The 23,941-nt window shown below is 47.1% G+C and overlaps 1 long non-coding RNA gene across 1 annotated transcript in view; it reads left to right on the top strand.

The window, feature by feature from the left end:
- Positions 1–23,740, top strand: part of LOC135055258 (uncharacterized) — a 123,172-nt gene extending 99,432 nt beyond the window's left edge. Inside the window, exons 2-3 of the long non-coding RNA XR_010243705.1 lie at positions 20,004–20,081; positions 23,363–23,740. This is a non-coding gene — a long non-coding RNA (uncharacterized LOC135055258). The remainder of the gene's footprint in view (positions 1–20,003; positions 20,082–23,362) is intronic.
- Positions 23,741–23,941: the final 201 nt, after the last annotated feature.

The following is a 23,941-nucleotide window of genomic DNA, read 5'->3' on the forward strand; positions in this document are numbered from 1 at the left end:
TTTCGGCGACCTTTAGTGCTGTCTTGCTGGTTAACAAGACTTGGTATGGTCCTTCCCACCTGTCTATGAGGCAACCTGAGCGTAAGAAATTTCGAATCATCACATAATACCCAGGCTCAATGTCATGACAATTACTGTTCGGTAGGTCAGGAATCACCAGCTTTAAATTTCTTTGTTGATTTCTCAGCTGCTGGCTCATCCCAACCAAATATTTCACAGTCACTTCATTATTACATTTTAAATCATCCTGGGGGTCTATCATTACATGAGGTTGTCGACCAAAAAGAATTTCAAAGGGTGATAAGTTAAGTGGAGACCTGGGAGTGGTTCTGATGCTGTACAACACTAGTGTCAAAGCTTCTGGCCACAACAATCCAGTTTCAGCCATCATTTTGCTCAGCTTGTTCTTAATAGTGCTGTTCACTCTCTCTACCTTTGCACTTGCCTGTGGCCGGTACGGAGTATGCAGCTTGCTATTAATTCCCATCAGTTTGCACATGACCTGATAGACTTCACCTGTAAAATGGGTACCCATATCACTTTCAATCATTCTAGGGATACCATATCTACACACAAATTCCTGCACAATTTTCTTTGCAGTGAACGTAGCAGTATTTGTGGCAGCAGGGAACGCTTCTACCCAATTGGAAAATACATCAATACAAACTAACACATATTTAAAATTCCTACAGGGTGGTAACTGTATGAAGTCGATTTGTATTACCTGAAAAGGTCCATCTGTCGGAGGGATATGGGATGGCTCTGTTGGTATTGTCTTACCAATATTCTTCCTCAAGCAAGTAAAACATGTCTCTCTTACCTGCATGAGAAGAGAATCCTGGTGCACACCAGTAGGCTCTTACCAGCTTGCACATACCCTCTTTGCCTTGATGAGTCAGACTGTGTGCCACCTCAGCTAGACTTGGAAGATATGCTCTGGGGGCTACTGGCTTACCGTGTCCACCTGTCCAAAGTCCTGAGGACTCCTGGCCATACCCCTTTGCCCTCCAGACTGCCTTTTTCTGTAGGGAACACAAATTTTTAATGTGTTTAACTGTTGTGTGTTATCAGTTGTGTGAAGTAAACCATCTCTGGATGAGAGGAGAGAGGGGAAAAATAGTTAATACAAAAAGAAAATGTCAGGTTTGGAAATGTCAGGTTTGGTATTCACCAACAGCTTGTCACACCATCATGCATATCGGTGTCTGTACACATTCTCCCTTCACCAGTATTCTCATTCTCCACCCTTTGTGCATGACCAGGCATACTGCATAAATACTGGTGTCCTTGTGCTCGTGAGATATACTGGATTTGGGCTGAACTCTGAAGGACCGAGTAGGCATGTGGCATTTGAACTGTAATCGGGTCCATGTATTGTACCCTCCTGTCGGTGAACGTAAGAGATGAGGAGGAAACTTTGAAGAAAAATCACATAGAGGTTAGTAACAGGTAAGTTTATAGAGGCAAAGAGGATTTTATAAAATTTGACAACTGGATTGGGCACTATGGGGAAGTGATTCTCTACTGTCTATACACCTAAAAAAAATTCTATGTGTCATATCTCTACTGGGACTATCCCAGCCATCAATCCAGTGTTCTGTCCATCCTAAGTTCGTAGGGAACCCGGTATCTGTGAGATAATTTCCTCTACCTGTGATGGACATGCATCTAGAACAGTGAATTGCAATATTAGTCTTTGTGGGTATCCAACATACTTTGTGCTTCCTGGTCGGGAGCACGCTATATGTATACCATATCTAACATAACTCCTGTTAAGTTAATCAGGGGCCATTTCTGCTAGAGAAAGAAGCTAAAGTTTAGAGGCTTCATCTTAACCCCAGCAAGTTTTGTCAAAAAGGGTAAAGTTGCATTTATTCCATTCTTCCCATTAACCGAATCTGTGTTTTCTATATGGCTCGTGATTCCTTACTATATGTCCCTTGATCCCGTCTATGTGTTTAATAATGTGGCTTGTTTTCTCTGTCTAGGGGTCTATATTGACTATGTGTTCTACTACTCCTACAGTCTCTGGCAAAATGCCCTTTATTTCTACAAATGTAACATATTATCGGTCTTTTCTTACCACCAGGATTTGGGGGTTTAAGCTGATGAGGCTTTGCTGCAAGAGCCTGTATATTTTCAGTCCTCAGCCTCTCCTCCGGTTGTTCTCTGCGCCTAACAATATTCTTGTGGTATTCCATTGCGCACTGTCATGATCCATGCCATATATCCTTTCTGCCTCTATGTGTCACTCTCTGCCTCCTGGTCTGTCTAGCAGTTTCCACTCTGTGACCTGGCAGCATTGATTATCTAGTTATGTGCAGCTGTGGTTTGCACCTGGGAAGCTGCTATTTATCCCCTGTTCACAAGCACTCCTGTGCCAGTTCATCAAGTCTATCTTTGAGGCTGCAATATCTCAGCTCATTGTTAATGGACTACTGAGCAGCTGACCGGCATTCTTCCAGTACTCAGGTAACCTGTATTCCCTCAGCTTGTTGTTAAAGAACTGAGTAGCTGGCCTGCATTCTCCCAGTACTCAGGTAACCTGTATTCCCTCAGCTTGTTGTTAAAGAACTGAGTAGCTGGCCTGCATTCTCCCAGTACTCAGGTAACCTGTATTCCCTCAGCTTGTTGTTAAAGAACTGAGTAGCTGGCCTGCATTCTCCCAGTACTCAGGTAACCTGTATTCTCTTAGCCTATGGTTAAAGAACTGAGTAGCTGGCCTGCATTCTCCCAGTACTCAGGTAATCTGTATTCTCTCAGCCTATGGTTAAAGAACTGAGTAGCTGGCCTGCATTCTCCCAGTACTCAGGTAACCTGTATTCCCTCAGCTTGTTGTTAAGGAACTGAGTAGCTGGCCTGCATTCTCCCAGCACTCAGGTAACCTGTATTCTCTCAGCCTATGGTTAAAGAACTGAGTAGCTGGCCTGCATTCTCCCAGTACTCAGGTAATCTGTATTCTCTCAGCCCATGGTTAAGCAACTGAGTAGCTGGCCTGCATTCTCCCAGTACTCAGGTAACCTGTATTCCCTCAGCTTGTTGTAAAGGAAATGAGTAGCTGGCCTGCACTCTCCCAGTACTCAGGTAACCTGTATTCTCTCAGCCCATTGTTAAGGAACTGAGTAGCTGGCCTGCATTCTCCCAGTACTCGGGTAACCTGTATTTCCTCAGCTTGTTGCTATCCTGTGATCCAGCTACCACAGTGCAATCCTGGCATCCCGTGTATTCACAGTCTCCTGGTATCCTATGTCCCCTCAGTTTTCCCTTTCTTTTTGAGTTCTCTAGTTACTCCTGGTTTATATTTATTGTTTACAGTTGTACAGTGCTTAATAAACTTGCTATTATACCATGAACATCAGTCCCTGCTAACATGTTCTCACAATGGGAGATCCAAACGGATTCTGACAGTATGAACTGGCCCAAAACAAACAGCAGGGGAGATAATTGCAGTCTGCCTGAGGGAGTTTTCTCACAGCTCATTAACCCCTCAGCTCCCAGGACATCACCTTCTTTAGATTTCTTACAACTGGGGATTTTAAAGGGAAAGTTAGACCAGCTACAGACTTTAGTATCCAGTATTCAATGCATTCTACCTGAATTCCTGGGGAGACTGGTGGACCCCAGTAAAATAGCTCCAGAAAAGGGGTTTTCTTCTGACCCATGGACTAGGCATGCTAGAGGCACCTCTCCTCCACAGACAAGAGGCAGGTTCCAAAGTTTCCCTCGACCCAGCCTCTCAGAAACAGAACGCCAGTATCGTAGAGACAATAAACTTTGCCTGTATTGTGGGGGTCAAGGACATTTTATTCTAACTTGTCCCATTCGAAAACCAAGGAATGGGGGCAGAGTGCATCTCCAATCTTTAAATACCATCTGTCACAAAACTGGTCTTCCTCAGAGTGTCCAGCCCCAGTGAGGGGTTCAGCACGTCCAGCCCCAGGAGGGGGTTCTTCAGAGTATCCAGCCCCAGGAGGGGGTTCTTCAGAGTGTCCAGCCCCAGGAGGGGGTTCTTCAGAGTGTCCAGCCCCAGGAGGGGGTTCTTCAGAGTGTCCATCCCCAGGAGGGGGTTCTTCAGAGTGTCCAGCCCCAGGAGGGGGTTCTTCAGAGTGTCCAGCCGCAGGAGGGGGTTCTTCAGAGTGTCCAGCCCCTGTGAGGGGTTCAGAGGGTCCAGAGCCAGAGAGTCTACAGAGCGCTGCCCAGCCCGAGAGTCTACAGAGCGTTGCCCAGCCCGAGAGTCTACAGAGCGCTGCCCAGCCAGAGAGTCTACAGAGCGCTGCCCAGCCAGAGAGTCTACAGAGCGCTGCCCAGCCAGAGAGTCTACAGAGCGCTGCCCAGCCAGAGAGTCTACAGAGCGCTGCCCAGCCAGAGAGTCTACAGAGCGCTGCCCAGCCAGAGAGTCTACAGAGCGCTGCCCAGCCAGAGAGTCTACAGAGCGCTGCCCAGCCAGAGAGTCTAAAGAGCGCTGCCCAGCCAGAGAGTCTACAGAGCGCTGCCCAGCCAGAGAGTCTACAGAGCGCTGCCCAGCCAGAGAGTCTTCAGAGCGCTGCCTCAGCCCAGCCCCGTGAAGAGGGGGCTCTTGCCTCAGCCCAGCCCCGTGAAGAGGGGGCTCTTGCCTCAGCCCAGCCCCGTGAAGAGGGGGCTCTTGCCTCAGCCCAGCCCCGTGAAGAGGGGGCTCTTGCCTCAGCCCAGCCCCGTGAAGTGGGGGCGTCTGCCTTAGTCCAGCCCCAGGAGGGGGCTCAGAGCATTATGCCAATCTCAGAAGAGGAATCTAGCACCCTTGCTTTTCACAACACAGGCCATATATCTAGGCACGTAGGCACTGCTGTAGTCCTGGGTTCCAATCCTACTACTAACTTGTTGGCTCACGATTTGGGTACAGCCCAGTCCCCCAGGACTTCCAGGAAGGACCAAATCCAAAAAGTGCCATCCAAGTCTCTAGTCAAAGTTCGGTTAGGATCATCATATATTTCTGACCAGTGTCCTGAAAGTCTGTCCCCTCCTCAGTGTCCTGATGATCCATCTCCAATGTTTCCAGAAAATCAAGCTTCCACTTCACAGAATTCATCTAACGCTCCATCTTTGGATTACTTTGATGGAGATTTAACGCAATACTTCGCACTAGTTAATCGATATCTTTCCATGATGGAGACAGATCCTTCCCTCGGAATTACTCCATCCAACATAGTAAAATTTTTATTCCTGACCTTCAGAGGAGAAGCCTTGGCATGGGTTAGTCCGCTAATTGAAACCAATGACCCAGTTCTTCTCAATATTGTGGCCTTCAGTGAAGTGGTAATTAAGAAATTCAATTCATGGTCTTACCCGTCTTCAGTCCCTATTGAGGTTCCTGCCCAGCCGGGGTCATCTAAGGTTCCTATCTATCTTGGTTCATCCGAGAATCCTGTTGCTAACTTAGAGACTCCAGCAATCAGCTTACCTGTTGTTTTTCTTCAGCTTCAGTCTACTGTTCCTACTGGGAAATCCAAAAAGAGGAGAAAGAAGAAGAAATAATTCGTGGAGCGTCTGGAATCCGCCCTTGAGGAGGGGGGTACTGTCATGATCCGTGCCATATATCCTTTCTGCCTCTAGGTGTCACTCTCTGCCTCCTGGTCTATCTAGCAGTTTCCACTCTGTGACCTGGCAGCATTGATTATCTAGTTATGTGCAGCTGTGGTTTGCACCTGGGATGCTGCTATTTATCCCCTGTTCACAAGCACTCCTGTGTCAGTTCATCAAGTCTATCTTTGAGGCTGCAATATCTCAGCTCATTGTTAATGGACTACTGAGCAGCTGACCGGCATTCTTCCAGTACTCAGGTAACCTGTATTCTCTCAGCTTGTTGTTAAAGAACTGAGTAGCTGGCCTACATTCTCCCAGTACTCAGGTAACCTGTATTCCCTCAGCTTGTTGTTAAAGAACTGAGTAGCTGGCCTGCATTCTCCCAGTACTCAGGTAACCTGTATTCTCTTAGCCTATGGTTAAAGAACTGAGTAGCTGGCCTGCATTCTCCCAGTACTCAGGTAATCTGTATTCTCTCAGCCTATGGTTAAAGAACTGAGTAGCTGGCCTGCATTCTCTCAGTATTCAGGTAACCTGTATTCCCTCAGCTTGTTGTTAAAGAACTGAGTAGCTGGCCTGCATTCTCCCAGTACTCAGGTAACCTGTATTCTCTCAGCCTATGGTTAAAGAACTGAGTAGCTGGCCTGCATTCTCCCAGTACTCAGGTAATCTGTATTCTCTCAGCCTATGGTTAAAGAACTGAGTAGCTGGCCTGCATTCTCCCAGTACTCGGGTAACCTGTATTCCCTCAGCTTGTTGTTAAGGAACTGAGTAGCTGGCCTGCATTCTCCCAGCACTCAGGTAACCTGTATTCTCTCAGCCTATGGTTAAAGAACTGAGTAGCTGGCATGCATTCTCCCAGTACTCAGGTAATCTGTATTCTATCAGCCCATGGTTAAGCAACTGAGTAGCTGGCCTGCATTCTCCCAGTACTCAGGTAACCTGTATTCCCTCAGCTTGTTGTTAAGGAACTGAGTAGCTGGCCTGCACTCTCCCAGTACTCAGGTGACCTGTATTCTCTCAGCCCATTGTTAAGGAACTGAGTAGCTGGCCTGCATTCTCCCAGTACTCGGGTAACCTGTATTTCCTCAGCTTGTTGCTATCCTGTGATCCAGCTACCACAGTGCAATCCTGGCATCCCGTGTATTCACAGTCTCCTGGTATCCTATGTCCCCTCAGTTTTCCCTTTCTTTTTGAGTTCTCTAGTTACTCCTGGTTTATATTTATTGTTTACAGTTGTACAGTGCTTAATAAACTTGCTATTATACCATGAACATCAGTCCCTGCTAACATGTTCTCACAATGGGAGATCCAAACGGATTCTGACAGTATGAACTGGCCCAAAACAAACAGCAGGGGAGATAATTGCAGTCTGCCTGAGGGAGTTTTCTCACAGCTCATTAACCCCTCAGCTCCCAGGACATCACCTTCTTTAGATTTCTTACAACTGGGGATTTTAAAGGGAAAGTTAGACCAGCTACAGACTTTAGTATCCAGTATTCAATGCATTCTATCTGAATTCCTGGGGAGACTGGTGGACCCCAGTAAAATAGCTCCAGAAAAGGGGTTTTCTTCTGACCCATGGACTAGGCATGCTAGAGGCACCTCTCCTCCACAGACAAGAGGCAGGTTCCAAAGTTTCCCTCGACCCAGCCTCTCAGAAACAGAACGCCAGTATCGTAGAGACAATAAACTTTGCCTGTATTGTGGGGGTCAAGGACATTTTATTCTAACTTGTCCCATTCGAAAACCAAGGAATGGGGGCAGAGTGCATCTCCAATCTTTAAATACCATCTGTCACAAAACTGGTCTTCCTCAGAGTGTCCAGCCCCAGTGAGGGGTTCAGCACGTCCAGCCCCAGGAGGGGGTTCTTCAGAGTATCCAGCCCCAGGAGGGGGTTCTTCAGAGTGTCCAGCCCCAGGAGGGGGTTCTTCAGAGTGTCCAGCCCCAGGAGGGGGTTCTTCAGAGTGTCCATCCCCAGGAGGGGGTTCTTCAGAGTGTCCAGCCCTAGGAGGGGGTTCTTCAGAGTGTCCAGCCGCAGGAGGGGGTTCTTCAGAGTGTCCAGCCCCTGTGAGGGGTTCAGAGGGTCCAGAGCCAGAGAGTCTACAGAGCGCTGCCCAGCCCGAGAGTCTACAGAGCGTTGCCCAGCCCGAGAGTCTACAGAGCGCTGCCCAGCCAGAGAGTCTACAGAGCGCTGCCCAGCCAGAGAGTCTACAGAGCGCTGCCCTGCCAGAGAGTCTACAGAGCGCTGCCCAGCCAGAGAGTCTACAGAGCGCTGCCCAGCCAGAGAGTCTACAGAGCGCTGCCCAGCCAGAGAGTCTACATAGCGCTGCCCAGCCAGAGAGTCTACAGAGCGCTGCCCAGGCAGAGAGTCTACAGAGCGCTGCCCAGCCAGAGAGTCTACAGAGCGCTGCCCAGCCAGAGAGTCTTCAGAGCGCTGCCTCAGCCCAGCCCCGTGAAGAGGGGGCTCTTGCCTCAGCCCAGCCCCGTGAAGAGGGGGCTCTTGCCTCAGCCCAGCCCCGTGAAGAGGGGGCTCTTGCCTCAGCCCAGCCCCGTGAAGAGGGGGCTCTTGCCTCAGCCCAGCCCCGTGAAGTGGGGGCGTCTGCCTTAGTCCAGCCCCAGGAGGGGGCTCAGAGCATTATGCCAATCTCAGAAGAGGAATCTAGCACCCTTGCTTTTCACAACACAGGCCATATATCTAGGCACGTAGGCACTGCTGTAGTCCTGGGTTCCAATCCTACTACTAACTTGTTGGCTCACGATTTGGGTACAGCCCAGTCCCCCAGGACTTCCAGGAAGGACCAAATCCAAAAAGTGCCATCCAAGTCTCTAGTCAAAGTTCGGTTAGGATCATCATATATTTCTGACCAGTGTCCTGAAAGTCTGTCCCCTCCTCAGTGTCCTGATGATCCATCTCCAATGTTTCCAGAAAATCAAGCTTCCACTTCACAGAATTCATCTAACGCTCCATCTTTGGATTACTTTGATGGAGATTTAACGCAATACTTCGCACTAGTTAATCGATATCTTTCCATGATGGAGACAGATCCTTCCCTCGGAATTACTCCATCCAACATAGTAAAATTTTTATTCCTGACCTTCAGAGGAGAAGCCTTGGCATGGGTTAGTCCGCTAATTGAAACCAATGACCCAGTTCTTCTCAATATTGTGGCCTTCAGTGAAGTGGTAATTAAGAAATTCAATTCATGGTCTTACCCGTCTTCAGTCCCTATTGAGGTTCCTGCCCAGCCGGGGTCATCTAAGGTTCCTATCTATCTTGGTTCATCCGAGAATCCTGTTGCTAACTTAGAGACTCCAGCAATCAGCTTACCTGTTGGTTTTCTTCAGCTTCAGTCTACTGTTCCTACTGGGAAATCCAAAAAGAGGAGAAAGAAGAAGAAATAATTCGTGGAGCGTCTGGAATCCGCCCTTGAGGAGGGGGGTACTGTCATGATCCGTGCCATATATCCTTTCTGCCTCTAGGTGTCACTCTCTGCCTCCTGGTCTATCTAGCAGTTTCCACTCTGTGACCTGGCAGCATTGATTATCTAGTTATGTGCAGCTGTGGTTTGCACCTGGGATGCTGCTATTTATCCCCTGTTCACAAGCACTCCTGTGCCAGTTCATCAAGTCTATCTTTGAGGCTGCAATATCTCAGCTCATTGTTAATGGACTACTGAGCAGCTGACCGGCATTCTTCCAGTACTCAGGTAACCTGTATTCTCTCAGCTTGTTGTTAAAGAACTGAGTAGCTGGCCTACATTCTCCCAGTACTCAGGTAACCTGTATTCCCTCAGCTTGTTGTTAAAGAACTGAGTAGCTGGCCTGCATTCTCCCAGTACTCAGGTAACCTGTATTCTCTTAGCCTATGGTTAAAGAACTGAGTAGCTGGCCTGCATTCTCCCAGTACTCAGGTAATCTGTATTCTCTCAGCCTATGGTTAAAGAACTGAGTAGCTGGCCTGCATTCTCTCAGTATTCAGGTAACCTGTATTCCCTCAGCTTGTTGTTAAAGAACTGAGTAGCTGGCCTGCATTCTCCCAGTACTCAGGTAACCTGTATTCTCTCAGCCTATGGTTAAAGAACTGAGTAGCTGGCCTGCATTCTCCCAGTACTCAGGTAATCTGTATTCTCTCAGCCTATGGTTAAAGAACTGAGTAGCTGGCCTGCATTCTCCCAGTACTCAGGTAATCTGTATTCTCTCAGCCTATGGTTAAAGAACTGAGTAGCTGGCCTGCATTCTCCCAGTACTCGGGTAACCTGTATTCCCTCAGCTTGTTGTTAAGGAACTGAGTAGCTGGCCTGCATTCTCCCAGCACTCAGGTAACCTGTATTCTCTCAGCCCATGGTTAAGCAACTGAGTAGCTGGCCTGCATTCTCCCAGTACTCAGGTAACCTGTATTCCCTCAGCTTGTTGTTAAGGAACTGAGTAGCTGGCCTGCATTCTCCCAGCACTCAGGTAACCTGTATTCTCTCAGCCCATGGTTAAGCAACTGAGTAGCTGGCCTGCATTCTCCCAGTACTCAGGTAACCTGTATTCCCTCAGCTTGTTGTTAAGGAACTGAGTAGCTGGCCTGCATTCTCCCAGCACTCAGGTAACCTGTATTCTCTCAGCCCATGGTTAAGCAACTGAGTAGCTGGCCTGCATTCTCCCAGTACTCAGGTAACCTGTATTCCCTCAGCTTGTTGTTAAGGAACTGAGTAGCTGGCCTGCACTCTCCCAGTACTCAGGTGACCTGTATTCTCTCAGCCCATTGTTAAGGAACTGAGTAGCTGGCCTGCATTCTCCCAGTACTCGGGTAACCTGTATTTCCTCAGCTTGTTGCTATCCTGTGATCCAGCTACCACAGTGCAATCCTGGCATCCCGTGTATTCACAGTCTCCTGGTATCCTATGTCCCCTCAGTTTTCCCTTTCTTTTTGAGTTCTCTAGTTACTCCTGGTTTATATTTATTGTTTACAGTTGTACAGTGCTTAATAAACTTGCTATTATACCATGAACATCAGTCCCTGCTAACATGTTCTCACAATGGGAGATCCAAACGGATTCTGACAGTATGAACTGGCCCAAAACAAACAGCAGGGGAGATAATTGCAGTCTGCCTGAGGGAGTTTTCTCACAGCTCATTAACCCCTCAGCTCCCAGGACATCACCTTCTTTAGATTTCTTACAACTGGGGATTTTAAAGGGAAAGTTAGACCAGCTACAGACTTTAGTATCCAGTATTCAATGCATTCTACCTGAATTCCTGGGGAGACTGGTGGACCCCAGTAAAATAGCTCCAGTAAAGGGGTTTTCTTCTGACCCATGGACTAGGCATGCTAGAGGCACCTCTCCTCCACAGACAAGAGGCAGATTCCAAAGTTTCCCTCGACCCAGCCTCTCAGAATCAGAATGCCAGTATCGTAGAGACAATAAACTTTGCCTGTATTGTGGGGGTCAAGGACATTTTATTCTAACTTGTCCCATTCGAAAACCAAGGAATGGGGGCAGAGTGCATCTCCAATCTTTAAATACCATCTGTCACAAAACTGGTCTTCCTCAGAGTGTCCAGCCCCAGTGAGGGGTTCAGCATGTCCAGCCCCAGGAGGGGGTTCTTCAGAGTATCCAGCCCCAGGAGGGGGTTCTTCAGAGTGTCCAGCCCCAGGAGGGGGTTCTTCAGAGTGTCCAGCCCCAGGAGGGGGTTCTTCAGAGTGTCCAGCCCCAGAAGGGGGTTCTTCAGAGTGTCCAGCCCCAGGAGGGGGTTCTTCAGAGTGTCCAGCCGCAGGAGGGGGTTCTTCAGAGTGTCCAGCCCCTGTGAGGGGTTCAGAGGGTCCAGAGCCAGAGAGTCTACAGAGCGCTGCCCAGCCCAAGAGTCTACAGAGCGCTGCCCAGCCCGAGAGTCTACAGAGCGCTGCCCAGCCCGAGAGTCTACAGAGCGCTGTTCAGCCCGAGAGTCTACAGAGCGCTGCCCAGCCAGAGAGTCTACAGAGCGCTGCCCAGCCAGAGAGTCTACAGAGCGCTGCCCAGCCAGAGAGTCTACAGAGCGCTGCCCAGCCAGAGAGTCTACAGAGCGCTGCCCAGCCAGAGAGTCTACAGAGCGCTGCCCAGCCAGAGAGTCTACAGAGCGCTGCCCAGCCAGAGAGTCTACAGAGCGCTGCCCAGCCAGAGAGTCTACAGAGCGCTGCCCAGCCAGAGAGTCTTCAGAGCGCTGCCTCAGCCCAGCCCCGTGAAGAGGGGGCTCTTGCCTCAGCCCAGCCCCGTGAAGAGGGGGCTCTTGCCTCAGCCCAGCCCCGTGAAGAGGGGGCTCTTGCCTCAGCCCAGCCCCGTGAAGTGGGGGCGTCTGCCTTAGTCCAGCCCCAGGAGGGGCTCAGAGCATTATGCCAATCTCAGAAGAGGAATCTAGCACCCTTGCTTTTTACAACACAGGCCATATATCTAGGCACGTAGGCACTGCTGTAGTCCTGGGTTCCAATCCTACTACTAACTTGTTGGCTCACGATTTGGGTACAGCCCAGTCCCCCAGGACTTCCAGGAAGGACCAAATCCAAAAAGTGCCATCCAAGTCTCTAGTCAAAGTTCGGTTAGGATCATCATATATTTCTGACCAGTGTCCTGAAAGTCTGTCCCCTCCTCAGTGTCCTGATGATCCATCTCCAATGTTTCCAGAAAATCAAGCTTCCACTTCACAGAATTCATCTAACGCTCCATCTTTGGATTACTTTGATGGAGATTTAACGCAATACTTCGCACTAGTTAATCGATATCTTTCCATGATGGAGACAGATCCTTCCCTCGGAATTACTCCATCCAACATAGTAAAATTTTTATTCCTGACCTTCAGAGGAGAAGCCTTGGCATGGGTTAGTCCACTAATTGAAACCAATGACCCAGTTCTTCTCAATATTGTGGCCTTCAGTGAAGTGGTAATTAAGAAATTCAATTCATGGTCTTACCCGTCTTCAGTCCCTATTGAGGTTCCTGCCCAGCCGGGGTCATCTAAGGTTCCTATCTATCTTGGTTCATCCGAGAATCCTGTTGCTAACTTAGAGACTCCAGCAATCAGCTTACCTGTTGGTTTTCTTCAGCTTCAGTCTACTGTTCCTACTGGGAAATCCAAAAAGAGGAGAAAGAAGAAGAAATAATTCGTGGAGCGTCTGGAATCCGCCCTTGAGGAGGGGGGTACTGTCATGATCCGTGCCATATATCCTTTCTGCCTCTAGATGTCACTCTCTGCCTCCTGGTCTATCTAGCAGTTTCCACTCTGTGACCTGGCAGCATTGATTATCTAGTTATGTGCAGCTGTGGTTTGCACCTGGGATGCTGCTATTTATCCCCTGTTCACAAGCACTCCTGTGCCAGTTCATCAAGTCTATCTTTGAGGCTGCAATATCTCAGCTCATTGTTAATGGACTACTGAGCAGCTGACCGGCATTCTTCCAGTACTCAGGTAACCTGTATTCTCTCAGCTTGTTGTTAAAGAACTGAGTAGCTGGCCTACATTCTCCCAGTACTCAGGTAACCTGTATTCCCTCAGCTTGTTGTTAAAGAACTGAGTAGCTGGCCTGCATTCTCCCAGTACTCAGGTAACCTGTATTCTCTTAGCCTATGGTTAAAGAACTGAGTAGCTGGCCTGCATTCTCCCAGTACTCAGGTAATCTGTATTCTCTCAGCCTATGGTTAAAGAACTGAGTAGCTGGCCTGCATTCTCTCAGTATTCAGGTAACCTGTATTCCCTCAGCTTGTTGTTAAAGAACTGAGTAGCTGGCCTGCATTCTCCCAGTACTCAGGTAACCTGTATTCTCTCAGCCTATGGTTAAAGAACTGAGTAGCTGGCCTGCATTCTCCCAGTACTCAGGTAATCTGTATTCTATCAGCCCATGGTTAAGCAACTGAGTAGCTGGCCTGCATTCTCCCAGTACTCGGGTAACCTGTATTCCCTCAGCTTGTTGTTAAGGAACTGAGTAGCTGGCCTGCACTCTCTCAGTACTCAGGTAACCTGTATTCTCTCAGCCTATGGTTAAAGAACTGAGTAGCTGGCCTGCATTCTCCCAGTACTCAGGTAACCTGTATTTCCTCAGCTTGTTGCTATCCTGTGATCCAGCTACCACAGTGCAATCCTGGCATCCCGTGTATTCACAGTCTCCTGGTATCCTATGTCCCCTCAGTTTTCCCTTTCTTTTTGAGTTCTCTAGTTACTCCTGGTTTATATTTATTGTTTACAGTTGTACAGTGCTTAATAAACTTGCTATTATACCATGAACATCAGTCCCTGCTAACATGTTCTCACAATGGGAGATCCAAATGGATTCTGACAGCACACTCTCTAAGACAAGCTACTGTGGCCCCTCTCCAATTAGGCAAAGATGTTTGTACCCTGTCCCTTACTGTCTTATTGAGTCCGTCCATTAGCACAGAGACAGCCACTTCCCTGTAATTCGCATTGTTCCCTGTATCTGATATCCCAATGTATCCATCCATTATTTGCAGGGCCCGATGGAAATATTCAGATGCCATTTCATTTTCCCTCTGTTTTATGGAGAACATTCTTCTCCACTTAACAGTAGTGGGGAAACACAACTCTAGCTGGTTCATGAGCATTACCCAGATCTCTGATAAACTTCTGACATCTGGCTAAATGCTTCCGGGGATCGGGGAATTCTGAAATGATTGACCGCAGCTCAGCTCTGGACCACGGGCAATACATTGCATTATTCCGGGTGAGGATTACTCCCTGACTATCGGTTCCCCCATTAGGAGTTACTATTTCCAAGACAGGATGTAATCCTACCATTCCATTCCTAATCTGTTTGCTGTAAGGTGTTGTTGTCTCTGTGCAATGACCCATCTCACACTTACCGGTAGCTGTGACCTCACCAGTTCTTTCAGTGGGGAATACTGTTACTGCTCTAACTGGATGGACAGGCCCCACCTGAGTTTCCTGCAAGGCGACTGCCTGAATGAGAGCTGCGATTTGGCTGGGTCCTTCATCTTCCTGTGACCTATAACCTTGAAAAGACTTCAAAACAGGATACATCTTGCAAAAATTAGGGTTAATACATTTCTCTTGCGTTCTACTATCATTCATAGATATACCATTGACTGTAGCCATCTCTTCCCTCTCGACCTGTGTCGATAATGGTGTGTTTGTGTCCTCATTCCCGCTAGGTTTGGTACTTGCTTTGCGAGTTTGTTCCCTTTGCATCTCCACCCTCTTGTTGCCACAGTTTTAAACAATTGTTATGTCTAATCCTTTGTTTTCTGGATTTAAGCAGACATATTTTACTGCCTACATTCTGCAGTACTTCTGGTTCAAAGCTGCCCACCCTAGGGAATGATACCCTATCGTTGTCAGTCATAGGTACCCATTCGTCACAATAAACTTCAGCGTGTGGACCATATTTTCCACACATAATAAACCTCGCTGACCCCTTGGGCCGCGGCTCTTCAACCTGAACCTTGGCTACCATACGTCCCTAAGTTGAGCAACTGGCTCCCATAATTGTGGGCATTTTCCCACAAACACTAAAATACTCAATATAAGCCGACAGTGAAAGTTCTCCAAGCGCTTTCACCCACTCTCGCCCACGTTGTCCGGTACTACCATACACTGTCGATAGCGAAGGCGATGTACCCAACTTAGGGCCCCTAATTGACCTATATTTACTGGAAGTTTTTAGGAGTAACTTACCCTTTCCAGTAAATATCTGTCGTTGGAGATTTTCCCGAGAGAGACCAGTGAAAACTCCCTTTATGCACTTGTACACAAATCACGCTTGTGTATGCTTTATACAGCGCTAATGATACCGCAATTTTACGCAAAAGCTCGTAAAAAAAATGTATCAAGTTGCGCTATGTATCGCACCCACAAACATGCGGTCCAATCGCACAGCATATAGGTACTTGTTACCTATCCGCCCTACGACCACTGGAATCGAATCACAAGCTGCGAAACCTCAGCCGGAGCGTATCAACAAAACTATATGGGTCACAAAGTTCACAATTCACAATTCCCTACCATGCTCCTGTGTAAGTCTCCTCACGACTTACGTATTCCAAATCCTATACTAACGTGAGTCAGCCGCCTCACGCCGCCAAGCCTCCACTCACTTGGTGTACCGAACGACGGGATCCTGAATTCCGGGGTTCAACCCACTCACTCCCGCTTTCACTCACTCAAATACGCTTTGTTTTTCTGTACAGAAAATTTTCACTTATTCTGGTCGGCAGCTTTACCCCCAGAGGCACTACAGTTTAAACAAACGTTTTCTACTAATCTGCTTATGTGCTATTGTAGCATGGCTACTGTCCCACCTTTTAACTGAACATCTATCGTGTGGTTTTATTATGCGCACACAACCCTACGCAAGCTTGCGTAATTATGCACCCGTGCGTACCCCTATGCCACGTGTGCGACCTTGCGCCATGTGCACGTTTTTGTACGCTGTCCTCACAATAAAACAAATCACACAACTCTATAAATGTGAGCAATGCTAACTATACTCGCTCACAAGCACAATCGCTTGTTCTGTGTAATCTTTAACGACAGGGCCAGACCTGCGTGTTGTGCTTTATATTTACTTCCTTAAACACTTTTATTTCAAATTTAACTATATAGCAACAAATGTATCCAATTTCACACAGATCTAAACAAATCTAGCAATCTAAATCTTGCGGCAACAATGTGAGAGGGTATGCAAAGTATCGGTGCCCTTTGTGTACGCTTTTGGCGCCAAAAAAAATTCACAGATTTTTAAATAGCTTTTTTTCCTGTTTTACGGGTTCTATCAGCACCTCTGCAGACCAGACAGAGCAGACGCAATCTAACAGCACACAAATAGGGTTTTCAGCACATCCACTGACCAGGAAAAGGTTACGTAGGATAACTTTCTGCCCTTTGCTGATAGATTAAGTCTGCTATGACCTGTTAGGCTGTGAGCATGTGAAAACCGGATCGAGCCCTCAATTGTAAACGTCGGTTTACTTGCAGGACTAAAAGCTATACTTTAAACACACTTGATACACTTTAATATTGAGCCGCTGCGGCCGCTGTAATTAACCTTTCACCCTTATATTGTTCACAAACCTTACGTACACAAGATCGTACAGTGTACGCACTCTGTGTACGTACGCCGAAAGGGTGTAGTGACTACACAGTTTGCGTACAGAAGCCTATACGCTGTTAGCACAATGCAGCAGCCTGAGTGGCTGTAAATACACTTTAAACCTTAGCAAGGAAATGGGACACGAAACCAATTGTAATTCAAAACTAGGTTGGGGTCTAACCCACCAACGGTTCTTTACTTGCAGGGGGTTACAATATAAACAATACAATACAATAGAAGAATGGCTACAATCAGTGGTACATACGTGTTTGGTTTCGCCTGCGCTTCCCAGTCTGGTCCTCAGTCATCAAGGTAGATGATCTTCAGAGTCTGTGTACTGGCCGGGCATGCAGCTGGCTCTTTTATACAATATTCCAAAACCTAACACAATGGATACTGTAGTCTCTTTGTCCATTGGACACAGGGATGGTCATTTACAGTACAGGAGAGGTCATAGGTTGGTTTGAATAGGTGGGCGATGTCTGTTCCAGGTGCCCTTGCAGGTGGTCTCCTCTGGGTTCCCGCCGCATACCAAATGTACAGTAAACACAGTTAATATCTATATTCTGCTCCTGCGCATAACTATTCGCAGGAGCGTGCGATCTTCTGCAAACCAACACCGGAATATTGCCCTTAAAATACCCTACAGCTGGATACCAAACACCACCTTATAACCTTGTTCTGTCCCCTCCTATCCTGTAAAGGTGAATCCCTTTGTTCTGATACCATTTAAACTGTTGTAACTTGCTGGTGTGATGCAGGGAGACTATGTGTACATTGTGCACTATTTGGATAAAATATGTATGCGTTTTTATGGCTTTTCCATGCAACTACAAACACTACCGTAAATACTCATACCACGCTCTAATACGCAGGACCGCGGGAGCGACCATATGCAAATTGCGAATATGTGCACGCACGGCAGAACAAGTACATGCGCGGAGGCCATCTGTGTGTAGTTTGTACTTGATGTGTGTACTGCAATATTTTTCGACTTTGACAGTGGACAGTTTGATTTCACAGAAGTGTGATTGACTTGGACTTACATTGTGTTGTTTAAGTGTTCCCTTTATTTTTTTGAGCAGTGTATATATATATATAGCAGTATACATGAGAAAGTCAGGAGAGGTATCAAAATCTCTCCCACAAATAAAATCTCTCCCACAAATTAAATGTCATTGGCTAACGCCTTGTTAGCCAATGAAGTTTTATTTGTGGGAGAGATTTTGAAAAGGAAGCAGGGGTTCTTGAATGGGCCGCAACTGAGATTGGGGATCAATGCAAGTAAATATTGTTGGAACCGCTTGTTCAATCAGGGCAGGAGAAGGTAGGACCTGGTGATAGTTGTTGTAGAGAGGTGGAAAATTGTTCAACATTAATATGAAAAAAAATGACATATGGATGCGTATTTGATGAGCACGCGCAGTATGGAAACGCATTTAGAGGCTTATTCATCTGTGATGTGATCTCATAGAGCATGCAAGTCCGTCCTCGGAGCAATGGCAACTTTGAGTAATTACGGTTGATTCATCTCAGTGGCGCCTGGACTTGCATCTGAGTGGGTGCACCTGTGCAGCAACTGGGCGTGCCACAGGTCAGTAGACCGAATTGCGGACAATTCAGAGTTGTGCGGTCTGTCCAATTTATGACAGATCTCATGCAGCGGGGATAGGGCTGGTAAAATTGCATGGTGATAGTGTTGATGGTTGCTTTCACAAAAAGACTGAATGACGCTGAGGTGGTCACCTAGGTGCTGCCGAATGAACGCAAGCGAATATTCGCATTTATTTCCAAACAGGGAAAGCGGACACTTTGCATGCAACTCTGCGCCAGTGTAAATCAGGACTTTTTAGTTTAGCAGGCTAGCGTACATATGGGGACAGGGAACCGTTTGTCTTGCTGGAACAGGTAACAACACTTTTAAATTTGAGCTTTGCCCATATTTATTATTTTGGGTCCTGATTTAGAGATGGACGCAAATGCCGTCGCAGCTCTGCAATCCTGTACGCAGCGGCTGTGCGATAATATGCAAATGTTGCAGCCGCATGGAGTTGTATAGAGACTCCCAGTGGAGGCGTCTTAGATCTGTCGCTTGGGTATGACACCCTTGCGACCATTGCCACCCACAAATGCTCCCCGACTGTCACTCACTTTGCAAAAAAATCCTTAATACGACTGGCGTTGCAAGACCACCGCGGCACATGTGAAGCGCGATTCATATGCATGCGCAGTGGCATGCATAATCTCCGAATCATGCCCTCGGTCTGCTAAAGTACAGTGACCATATTATAACTTTTCCCTGGGACTCTCATGGATTATACAGGTTCTGTGGCTGATTAAAACCAGCTGAGATGTAGGCCTGAAGTCCTCCAGCCACAGAACCTGTGTAATCCATGAGCGTCCCAGGTAAGAGGGGGTCATTCAGACCTGATCGCACAATATATTTTTTTGCTGCGCTGCGATCAGCTCAGGACTGCGCATATGTATGCACCGCAATGCGCGGGCGCGTTGCACGGGTGCAAAGAGGATCGTTGCTGTGTGATGGATTTTACGAAGAATCCATTCGCACAGCCGATCGCAAGGAGATTGACAGGAAGAGGGCGTTTGTGGGTGTCAACTGACCGTTTTCTGTGAGTGGTTGGAAAAACGCAGGCGTGTCCAAGCGTTTACAGGGTGGGTGTCTGACGTCAATTCCGGGCCCGGACAGGCTGAAGTGATCGCAGCGGCTGAGTAAGTTCTGGGCAACTCAGAAACTGCACAGAACTTTTTTGTAGCGCTCGGCTGCACATGCGATCGCACACTTGCAAAGCAAATATACACTCCCCAGTGGACGGCGGCTATCTGATCGCAGCGCTGCAAAAATAGCTAGCGAGTGATCAGGTCTGTATTAGGCCCAATATGGTCACTCTAGCTCAGGGGAACCTGCGGCCCTCCAGCTGTTGTTGAACTACACATCCCACCATGCCATGCAACAGTTTTAGCATGACCAAATAGCAAAACTGTAGCAAGGCATGCTGGTGTGTGTAGTTCAACAACAGCTGCAGGGCCAAAGGTTCCCCACCCCTGCTCTAGCTAAAGAGATCATTAGCTGTTGCTGGAGATTTGCTTTGTTAAAAAGAAAAATAAGAAGTTATACATATAAAATGTAAATATAATACATTGTTCCTCTACTTTGTCTTCCTCTAACTGTACTCATTAAAAACCCTGTTTAATTATAACGTGGACTTATTTTCTCAATTACATAACAAAATCTAAAGGATAACGATAATGACACAATTTGGCAAGGGAAAAACATTGCATTTCCCAGTGTAAGAGCTTTTCAGATATGAATAAATCTGTTTTATTTCATTAATTTCCTCAGCGTTTCCTACCACCAACCATAAATGAGACAAATGCAATCCTCCCAGGACGGATATGAGCAGAGGGATACGGCTAATAGGTTGGAAAAGGCGTTTTTTCTTTCTTTCAAATTTGGGATTTTTTGTGCTAATTACGTATGCTACATGCATACATGCGTATAATGAGGCTCAGCTGAGATTCAGGGTACGGCGTTAAATAAATGAGCTTTATTCATATAATGGTATAACAGGCGGTGTAATGGAGATGCAGCTTTCATCACACTTCACAGAATTTTATCAGAAAAAAGACATGTTTTCCGAACGTTACCTTACGGCGCCCCTGGTCCTCACTGAAATGCCAGATTACAGTTACCATATGTTAGAATCCAGAATGTATCAGGTCTCAGTTACTAAGGGGGACATTTACTAAGCAGTGATAAGAGCAGATAAGTGAGCCATCAACCAATCAGCAGCTCTGTATCATTTTATAGTATGCAAATTATAGATGTTACTTCAGTGCTGATTGGTTGCCATGGGCAACTTCTCCACTGGCTCACTTATCCGCTCTTATCGCTGCTTAGTAAATGTCCCCCTAAGTTGCAAGAGCAGCTTGATAGAGAGTAACACTGGAAACTACTAATGGTGACATGATCAGCTGACTCCCAATCCGCACTGGTGTGTATGGGCGGTAACACGGCGCCGCTACTCTGTGTGTCCCTCTGTCACACATACATGCAGGACACTGTGTAGGTGTGCCAGGAGGGGGGGGGTGAGTGCGTACTAATTACACGGGCTCTGGCCTATTATAAGGGCCCAGGACAGCAACTGAGGCAGACAAATAAACCTCTTTGCAATGCATGTTGCCATTTTGCTGCACCGCGCATAGGGGGTGGGGTCATGCCTCTGGGATTTAGCCACGCCCTTCAGTACCTACACCTCATAGATGTCTCTACGGCCATGGATGCTGTCAGCCTCATATGGACTAACATCCGTTCGGGCGGAATGGGTTTGTTGGATCGACCCTATTTAGGATGACACTCATTAGGTCGACACCTGGAAAAGGTCGACAGGATTTAAAAAAAAAAAAATGTCGCTTTGCTCGTAAAGTGACCGGGAACCCCAATAGGTGCACCGTGTCCCCTCACATGGCGTGCGAGCTTCAGGTTACTATTCCCAATGGTGCGAGCTTCAGGTTACTATTCCCAATGGTGCGAGCTTCAGGTTACTATTCCCAATGGTGCGAGCTTCAGGTTACTATTCCCAATCGTGCGAGCTTCAGGTTACTATTCCCAATGGTGCGAGCTTCAGGTTACTATTCCCAATCGTGCGAGCTTCAGGTTACTATTCCCAATCGTGCGAGCTTCAGGTTACTATTCTCAATTGTGCGAGCTTCAGGTTACTATTCCCAATTGTGCGAGCTTCAGGTTACTATTCTCAATTGTGCGAGCTTCAGGTTACTATTCCCAATTGTGCGAGCTTCAGGTTACTATTCTCAATTGTGCGAGCTTCAGGTTACTATTCCCAATTGTGCGAGCTTCAGGTTACTATTCCCAATTGTGCGAGCTTCAGGTTACTATTTCTAATGGTGCGAGCTTCAGGTTACTATTCCCAATCGTGCGAGTTTCAGGTTACTATTCCCAATCGTGCAAGCTTCAGGTTACTATTCCCAATGGTGCGAGCTTCAGGTTACTATTCCCAATCATGCGAGCTTCCGGTTACTATTCCCAATGGTGCGAGCTTCAGGTGACTATTCCCAATGGTGCGAGCTTCAGGTTACTATTCACAATGGTGCGAGCTTCAGGTTACTATTCCCAATGGTGCGAGCTTCAGGTTACTATTCCCAATGGTGCGAGCTTCAGGTTACGATTCCCAATAGTGCGAGCTTCAGGTTACTATTCCCAATGGTACGAGCTTCAGGTTACTATTTCTAATGGTGCGAGCTTCAGGTTACTATTCCCAATCGTGCGAGCTTCAGGTTACTATTCCCAATCATGCGAGCTTCAGGTTACTATTCCCAATGGTGCGAGCTTCAGGTTACTATTCCCAATGGTGCGAGCTTCAGGTTACTATTCCCAATCGTGCGAGCTTCAGGTTACTATTCCCAATGGTGCGAGCTTCAGGTTGCTATTCCCAATCGTGCGAGCTTCAGGTTACTATTCCCAATCGTGCGAGCTTCAGGTTACTATTCTCAATCGTGCGAGCTTCAGGTTACTATTCCCAATTGTGCGAGCTTCAGGTTACTATTCCCAATTGTGCAAGCTTCAGGTTACTATTCTCAATTGTGCGAGCTTCAGGTTACTATTCCCAATTGTGCGAGCTTCAGGTTACTATTCTCAATTGTGCGAGCTTCAGGTTACTATTCCCAATTGTGCGAGCTTCAGGTTACTATTTCTAATGGTGCGAGCTTCAGGTTACTATTCCCAATGGTGCGAGCTTCAGGTTACTATTCCCAATGGTGCGAGCTCCAGGTTTCTATTCCCAATTGTGCAAGCTTCAGGTTACTATTCCCAATTGTGCGAGCTTCAGGTTACTATTCCCAATCGAGCGAGCTTCAGGTTACTATTCCCAATTGTGCGAGCTTCAGGTTACTATTCCCAATGGTGCGAGCTTCAGGTTACTATTCCCAATGGTGCGAGCTCCAGGTTTCTATTCCCAATTGTGCGAGCTTCAGGTTACTATTCCCAATCGAGCGAGCTTCAGGTTACTATTCCCAGTTGTGCGAGCTTCAGGTTACTATTCCCAATGGTGCGAGCTTCAGGTTACTATTCCCAATGGTGCGAGCTTCAGGTTACTATTCCCAATCGAGCGAGCTTCAGGTTACTATTCTCAATCGTGCGAGCTACAGGCTACTATTTCCCAATGGTGCGAGCTTCAGGTTACTATTCCCAATGGTGCGAGCTTCAGGTTACTATTCCCAATGGTGCGAGCTTCAGGTTACTATTCCCAATCGTGCGAGCTTCAGGTTACTATTCCCAATCGTGCGAGCTTCAGGTTACTATTCCCAATTGTGCGAGCTTCAGGTTACTCTTCCCAATCATAGTAACCATGATAGTAGTCGACCTAATGACTGTCGACCTGTGAGGTCGACATAAGGACCTTATCTCATTCGGTCACCAATTCATATATACCGCAGACCTCCACATCCAGCCGACACCCAAATGATTCAAAGATAGAACACAAACACAGACAGAAGTTTCACAATTACTTCCATGCCCACGGTACAATTACAACGACCAGACAAACAAGGATTTATGTACCAGTAGCAGATATGTATCAATGTATCAATGACCGGAAATGTATCATGAATTCAACCAAACAAGTACACTTTAAAATGAACATTTGAATCCCACTGCTAATAAACATTTTCTTTCCGCCTGTACAGAGATAACAATCACAGCACAGATACTGGAAGATGTTGTGGAAGCTGATTTTGCACATCATTATCATCTCTCAGGATACAGCGACCTACAGCCCCAAATAAATTACAAGGTTATTAAGGCAATGGCTCATTGTGTGTATCTGGCAGCTGGGTACATGTATCCCAGGGTACATTAAGCCACCTCTCACTGCACAGTAAATAATCTGATAGAGAGATGCATCAACCGGGGCTGACACGCAATATGTGGCCCAATCCGCACGGTGGAGTATCACTGGGAGAGGGGAAGCCACTTGTGTGCTACATTCTCCCCCGCACAGGACTTGACTGAAGACGAATGTGTTTTCACAGCTGGGTTCATTTCAAGTCGTCTTCGCTTTTTGCTCTTTGGAAAGTAAATAAATATCTTAATATGGAATTCCAAAATTCCGAAGTTACTTAAAGAGTGCTGATGTTCCGTTGGGAAGGACTCCGATGGAGAGAGAGGGGAGGGGGGCGGCAGTGTAATGGAACATTGTGTTACATATAAAGCTATGGGAGGAGAGGGGTCTACTTTTCTATATAAAAACAGAAATATGTATGTGA

The sequence above is a fragment of the Pseudophryne corroboree genome, chromosome 1 (genome assembly GCF_028390025.1).
Source record: "Pseudophryne corroboree isolate aPseCor3 chromosome 1, aPseCor3.hap2, whole genome shotgun sequence".
NCBI classification, from domain to species: domain Eukaryota; kingdom Metazoa; phylum Chordata; class Amphibia; order Anura; family Myobatrachidae; genus Pseudophryne; species Pseudophryne corroboree.